The 8,030-nt window shown below is 43.1% G+C and overlaps 1 non-coding gene across 1 annotated transcript; it reads left to right on the top strand.

Moving 5' to 3' along the window:
- The first annotated feature begins 233 nt into the window (after positions 1-233).
- Trnap-cgg (transfer RNA proline (anticodon CGG)) lies at positions 234-307 on the top strand. Its single transcript has one exon. It is a non-coding gene; the product is annotated as a tRNA-Pro (tRNA).
- Positions 308-8,030: the final 7,723 nt, after the last annotated feature.

Genomic DNA, 8,030 nt, shown 5'->3' on the forward strand with positions numbered 1-8,030 from the left:
ATTGAAATTGGTGGACGCTATACAGCGAGCTCACCAGCGCACTTTTACACGGGCGTGTTACTCTTGAACTAGTAGTGCTCTTGAATGAAATTTTCACTCTACAGTAGAGTGTGCGCTGATATGAAACTTCCTGGCAAATTAAAACTGTGTGCGGACCGAGACTCGAACTCGGGGACTTTGTAGGAGACGAGGTACTGGCAGAAGTAAAGCTGTGAGGACGGGGCGTGAGTCGTGCTTGGGTAGCTCAGTTGGTAGAGCACTTGCCCGCGGAAGGCAAAGGTCCCGAGTTCGAGTCTCGGTCCGGACACAGTTTTAATCTGCCAGGAAGTTTCAGTAGTGCTCTTGTTAAAACAGAAAGCAAAAGTCATGTACCGATGGGTTCAGTAACAGAAAATGTCAGAATATTTGCATTAGCCACAGTCGTATCGTCGTCACGTGATAAAAGAATTAATAAAACGTTGGAAATCGTAAAGAGGATGGGCGATCGTGGAACTAATAGGATGATCCAGGCACTAAAGCATATTAAAACCTTCGTTCAGTTGAGTCTGGCATGAATCCTGACGTCACAAAAAATTTCAAAATATTGTTACTATTTTTTCGTTGTCTCTTAAAGTTGAGGTTAAGTCCTCGGTAGACCAAAGGCTTCCCACCTACCCGCACAGGATGTAGAAAATGGTGCACCGTGAATGTGAAGCCGCAAACACTGCATTACGGCGGGTCCTTTTGCCGCAGGAGATACGCAACTGACTAGTGTCGGATACGAAGATGAGTGGTGACCACTTCGTCCCCTCGTGGATTTGGAAAGTAACTGCGCCACCGCTGTTGACTGGACCGACCGCAGCTTCTTGTTAGCCGCTTCCTGCCACCGCTTTCGCTACTCCGTCAGCTTCCTCAATCCCGTCGGTTCTAATGTGTCCAGGAACTCGGGAGAAGGTCTCCTCTTTCTTTTATCTGTGCAGGAGGTGGACAATGTCCTGGATCATCTGAACTATGCTCTTTGGTCGGAATGTTTGCTAAGCAGCCTGCAGATCACTAAGAGATTGGGAGCGACATGAAACAACCATCCAAAAAGAGTTTAATGTGCTGAAATGCTGTCGCGGCTGTCGAATGATGTGAGCAAACAGAGATGTAACGGAGAGCAGCATTGTCGGTGGGAAAGCTGACGGCGTGGACCGGCCGTTCCAAGGCCGCGCGGGCGGACCGTCAGACCAGCCGTGCCGTGCCGTGCCGTGCCGTGCCGTGCCGTGCCGTGCTGTGCTGTGTTGGCAGCCGGCGGACAGCCTACTTTCCTCGCCGCCGCGCCGCTCCAGCAGCTCTCCAGAGAGGCGGCGCCAATATTCCAGTCACGGCCTGCGCCGCCCGCACAGGAGAAATTCAACACTAGCCCGTCCGGATTCCAGCGCATTCCTCCTGCCTGTCATCAGGTGTAACCAACAAATTTGTGTTGATTACCTCGTCAGTTTCGCGCACAATCCCCAAACGTTGCAGGTGGTGACAGATCCACACGGTATTTATAAGGAAGATTAGAAATTAGAGATGTTAAAGAGAAAGTGAAGGGCACTTTAGTGTATGCTGAAACGTTCTGTGCACGATAAGCAGAGACTACGGTTTGGCTGAAAATGCACTTTTCAGTTTAGTCCACTTTTAGATCCAAGGATCGAAGAAGCAAAAAAACACAGCATGTCATTGGCAACGGAAAGAAATTTTCAGAGGGGAAGTTAACCACGTGCGTACCACAAGGGAGTGTTATAGGGCCATTAATTTTCGCTATCTGCAGAGTGATACCTATTCACGTTTAAAAACCCCGAAGCGACAAAGGTGATGCTGAGACAAGTAATTTAATGTAAGACACTTGGACTGCAAATGTAGTAATGTTAGAGACAGCCATCTATCTCCGTCGGGATGATGAACATGAGATCAGATTATACATTGTCCACTCAGACATGTGAGTGGAATGAAGAGAAACGTTAAGTGCGCTAAGGTGTGTAGTTTAGAGTCATTTTGTTCAAATGGCTCTGAGCACTATGGGACTTAACTGCTGAGGTCATCAGTTCCCTAGAACTTAGAACTACTTAAACCTAACTAACCTAAGGACATCACACACATCCATGCCCGAGGCAGGATTCGAACCTGCCACCGTAGGGAGTGATTTTCTCGTAACAGTAAACAACAGGACGCGATACTGGTACTACCAAAACAAATTATCTTTTGTATCTTTTCTCACAATCTAGATGTATGCAGATTCAGTCGAAATCATACAACACCAAAGTCTTCCTGCTCTCAAAGTACTCCAACTTCTCGCTGCATTTCTCATCTATCAGCCCAAAAGACAAGGCGCAATTACACTCGTGTTTCCGTTGATAAAGTTTTTTATGTGTGTATTCTTCACTTGAAACTTAAAATGAAGCATTGTCTTTATTTTTATTTTATTCGATAGTAATGGTTTAAGATTAATATTCACATATCTTCCATTCTCATCATTTGGTAGTAGGAAGTATAAAATTAGAAAATTAATTCAGAACTCACTGCAAATCGTGAAAGAATGGAAAGAAGATATAGTAAAACATTATACTTATTCTCCTCGGTATCGTTGTAATTTATCGCCATGGTGCAGACCGTCAGACTTTGTAATTTAATGCCTACAAGTGCTGTTCTGTAGAGGTATAATGCTCTTCGTCCACGGCCGCATAGTCTGAACTTCTCTGAGGGCAAGGACCCGGCGGCACGAATTCCTGTGGTTTCTCTGAACCAGGATTCCTCATTACCCCGCTTCACACGGGCAAGTTTCCCAATAAGCGTATATCGACGGCGCGCACCGATAGAGCTGCCGCTACACCGTTACGCCTAGGGGCTGTTGGGTCCATATCGTGCTCAGATATTCAGACATCGTCTTCTCTATCACCGTGTGATACTGGATGCCTTTCCTGCTTTTAAACATAAACTTTTAACGTTTCACGAGAAATATTGGTTGGTGTTGAGTGGATTTATGGAACTACGAGGGCAGTTCAATAAGTAATGCAACACATTTTTTTTCTCGGCCAATTTTGGTTGAAAAAACCGGAAATTTCTTGTGGAATATTTTCAAACATTCCCGCTTCGTCTCGTATAGTTTCATTGACTTCCGACAGGTGGCAGCGCTGTACGGAGCTGTTAAAATGGCGTCTGTAACGGATGTGCGTTGCAAACAACGGGCAGTGATCGAGTTTCTTTTGGCGGAAAACCAGGGCATCTCAGATATTCATAGGCGCTTGCAGAATGTCTATAGTGATCTGGCAGTGGACAAAAGCACGGTGAGTCGTTGGGCAAAGCGTGTGTCATCATCGCCGCAAGGTCAAGCAAGACTGTCTGATCTCCCGCGTGCGGGCCGGCCGTGCACAGCTGTGACTCCTGCAATGGCGGAGCGTGCGAACACACTCGTTCGAGATGATCGACGGATCACCATCAAACAACTCAGTGCTCAACTTGACATCTCTGTTGGTAGTGCTGTCACAATTGTTCAAATGGCTCTGAGCACTATGGGACTCAACTGCTGAGGTCATTAGTCCCCTAGAACTTAGAACTAGTTAAACCTAACTAACCTAAGGACATCACACACATCCATGCCCGAAGCAGGATTCGAACCTGCGACCGTAGCGGACTCGCGGTTGCAGACTGCAGCGCCAGAACCGCGCAGCCACTTCGGCCGGCTGTCACAATTGTTCACCAGTTGGGATATTCAAAGGTTTGTTCCCGCTGGGTCCCTTGTTGTCTAACCGAACACCATAAAGAGCAAAGGAGAACCATCTGTGTGGAATTGCTTGCTCGTCATGTGGCTGAGGGTGACAATTTCTTGTCAAAGATTGTTACAGGCGATGAAACATGAGTTCATCACTTCGAACCTGAAACAAAACGGCAATCAATGGAGTGGCGCCACACCCACTCCCCTACCAAGAAAAAGTTTAAAGCCATACCCTCAGCCGGTAAAGTCATGGTTACAGTCTTCTGGGACGCTGAAGGGATTATTCTGTTCGATGTCCTTCCCCATGGTCAAACGATCAACTCTGAAGTGTATTGTGCTACTCTTCAGAAATTGAAGAAACGACTTCAGCGTGTTCGTAGGCACAAAAATCTGAACGAACTTCTCCTTCTTCATGACAACGCAAGGCCTCACACAAGTCTTCGCACCCGAGAGGAGCTCACAAAACTTCAGTGGACTGTTCTTCCTCATGCACCCTACAGCCCCGATCTCGCACCGTCGGATTTCCATATGTTTGGCCCAATGAAGGACGCAATCGTGGGAGGCACTACGCGGATGATGAAGAAGTTATTGATGCAGTACGACGTTGGCTCTGTAAGTAGGCTGTTTAGGTTTTTTTATTGATAACGCCACCTCAGTATGAAAATCACCGGCTGTGCCGTGTGCAGTCTGTGGCTGCTTTGCATTGTTGTAATACTCAACCATTGTAGTGTTAGGCAGCTGGCTGTGAACAGCGCGTAGCGCTGGGCAGTTGGAGGTGAGCCGCCAGCAGTCGTGGATGTGGGGAGAGAGATGGCGGAGTTTTGTAATTTGTCATGATATCAAGGTAAATACATTGTTTGTTCTCTATTAATATCTTTCATTTGCTAACTATCCCTATCAGTAGTTAGTGCCTTCCATAGTTTGAATCTTTTATTTAGCTGGCAGTAGTGGCGCTCGCTGTATTGCAGTAGCTTGAGCAGCGAAGATTTTTGTGAGGTAAGTGATTTGTGAAAGGTATAGTTTAATGTTAGTCAGGGCCATTCTCTTGTAGAGAATTTTGAAAGTCAGATTGCGTTGCGCTAACAAAACATTGTGTGTTGAAAGTCAGATTGCGTTGCGCTAAAAAATATTGTGTGTCAGGTTAAGCACAGTCGTGTAAAATTATTCAAAGGGGACGTTTCATATGGCGACCCTGCCAGGATACCTCACTGGAATCTTCTGATTTTTTCTTGTAGTTTGTGTAATTAGTGTAGATTTTGTTTATTGCTAGCGCGTAATTATAGAGAGAATTTCCTTTGTAGTTGTAGTTTTTCATTGTTGTACAGTAAAACAGTTGTGGCATGCATGTAGATTTGCAGCAAGTATTTCGCAGCTGCAATTAACTAGATATTATTTTCAGTGTTATGTTAATGTGTTCTCTTATTTTTGCTCTTGAAATTGTGTGTTTCTGTGTTATCGTGTGAAATACTGTGACAATAATGGCGTGTGAAAAACGTAACACTAGGCTCCAAAGTAAATTGAGAAATGACAGCGAAGACGAAAGCAGTATGTTAGCGCCGCAGAGTAATGAATTAACTAATGTTAAAAGTAGTAACTTGGTAACTGTGCATAGGGAAATGGAGCGGGCGGCAAACAATGGTGTAGACAGCGAAACAATTAGAGAACAGGGAAGCATTATCGATCGGTCGGTCGGCAACAGCTCGCCTCAGGAATCCGAAATGACAGGACACGATCTCGCAAATACTGTAGATTCAGGATTTGGGTCCTCACCGTTTTCTCAAATAAGTCAAGACACATTTTCTGCTTGTCAAAATGTGAATGTTTCCGGTGCAAATTCACTGCCGAAAACCACTAAGGAACATGTTTCAGACACCAATGCATTGTTATTACAATTAATACAACAAATGGGACAAACACAGCAAAAGCTTCAAAAGTTAGACACAGTGGAACAAAATGAGAGACAAATACAGCAACAGTTAGACAGAATGGTACAAAATCTTCAAAAGTTAGACACAATGGAAGAAAATCTTCAAAAGTTAGACTCAGTGGAACATAAGCTTGAACAAACACGTGAAGATTTAACTACTGAGTTACATCACATTGAATCGAAATGTCCAAAAGTCTGTAATGACGTAAAAGCACAAATTTGTGAGCATTTCCAACCTATTTTTTCGCGGCATGAAGAAGAACTGCAAACTACTGTTCATGAAAATCATGAGACCTTACAAGCTAAATTTGACTCAGTTGCATCTACCGATTCGATTACGCAACTTGCAAAAACTCAAGAAAACTTAAAGGACACAGTAGATACTCTGAAACTTGGTTCAGAAAAATACACTGAGGAAATAAGTACACTATCGGAGAAAGTAGCCGAACTTTCGGATCAGTTCACTAATTTATCTACGAAGGTAGATGATAATCTGAACGACACAAAACCGGTAGTCTTTAATGACACAGAAGAGTGCGAACAAATTAGGAAACTGAAACAAAATCTGAATCAACACCAAAGAGAAATCCGGGAAGTACAAGATCAGCTGACACAGGTAATACAAAAATTTCATATTTCAGAGGACACTCGCGCTCCAACATGGGAAGAGGGACATAGAGATACGGAAAAGCCGCAACATAATAACACAGGGCATTTCGGAAGTTATGAAAGAAATTGGCAATGTGCACCGAATTTTAAGATGGAACCGCCGACACGACCTAACAATGACCGTTATGCTACTCGCCGACACAATGATTTTTACTATAAGCTGTTAAAAAGTAAAAAAAAAAAAAAAAAAAAAAAAAAGGGGGCAGAATAACTTCAGACGCAACAGTTCGGCGCGCAGTTACGATTCCGGGAGAAATTCTCCACCACATGACCGACAAACAAGAAACTATGTAAACTACCGATATAACGACAGACCTGAATTTCATCAGAACTGGCGGGATTATAACAGAGCTGGGCCCTCTCGGCAAGGCGAATTTCTAGAGGTTCGGTCTCCGAATCCCATTAACGACGCGCGCCAACAGACAATGACCCGCACCGCAGGGAGCCGCGTCCGCCGGCTGGCTCCGAGATAAATAACATAGACGCTAACCTTGAGAAAAATTCCAGTATTCTTTAACGACGTATACCGCATGATAATTGCATTGTTCAAACTCTGAGTACTAGGAAGAGCAAAGGTTTACACCACATTTCACACGTAAAACTGTTTATTGAGAGATAATGTGCTTTTTTTAACTTGAGATTTTAATGCTACATTTTGGTTTACTTGAAAATACATTATGGATTCAAGGTGCTTTCTGAGAGATACCAGATGATACAGAGGTTAGTTTATGTGACAACTACACGATTTTATCACGACGCTACTAATGAGTGACAATTTACGATGTTGCTTTTGCGGTGTATCTGTTTTATATCTGCACAATTTTTATGAATTTTTCTGGAGAGTAAAACATGTTTTAGTACTTAACTTTTGTGGTATAGCTACAATGAGGCAGCCTTTTCCGTAGCACAACAATACGTTACAGCACAGTACTTTCTTCATCACAACAATAAGCGTAATAACTAAGATATCTATACGTAAAGCATTTTACTTTTGTGTATCATCAGGTAAGTACATTGACTTCAGCAGAACTTTGCTTACAGAGGACGATAACTACGACAGTTCCACAGAATTATCTTACAGCAAGACGCACAGTTTAGCGCTACAGGACACGCATTTGAGTGATTAATTTGGTACTTAAAACATTTATTTTTAAAGATATTTGAAGTACAATGATACGAAGTTTTTCCGTGATACATTTCATTCCATTGCTGTAATTTGTAACACCTGAGGGTATAATTACATTTATCCTCAGGGGGGTACACGCTTACTTTGTGTACCATGTGTGTGGCAACCACAAGGAACCCTAGCTAATATGGTATTTGCTTATACAACTTTACACATCGGTACCATATTTCTCCAACACAGTATTACACAGCTATCAGATCATTTAACTGAGAGAGACAAACATTTTTTTTACTACATTAGTGACAGATGTTTACGCAATTACACAGTTGGATAACTTCACACTTACGAAATTGTATTTTGTCTGTACTTTGTGAACTGTTCATATTTTTTCGGAACCATTGTGATACTATGAGAGCTTTGAACGATGTATTTGATATGAGATCATGATTTTTAAGGTACGTTTGAGGTAGATAACACTTTTGAAATGAGCAGAGAATTTTTTTTAGGTTTTAAAATATTCAGGAAGCTACGACGATTTTGTGATTTGGCTGAGGTTTTATGATGTTATGACGACAATGTGTATTATGCTG

This window comes from Schistocerca nitens, chromosome 4, assembly GCF_023898315.1.
Source record: "Schistocerca nitens isolate TAMUIC-IGC-003100 chromosome 4, iqSchNite1.1, whole genome shotgun sequence".
Lineage (NCBI taxonomy): Eukaryota > Metazoa > Arthropoda > Insecta > Orthoptera > Acrididae > Schistocerca > Schistocerca nitens.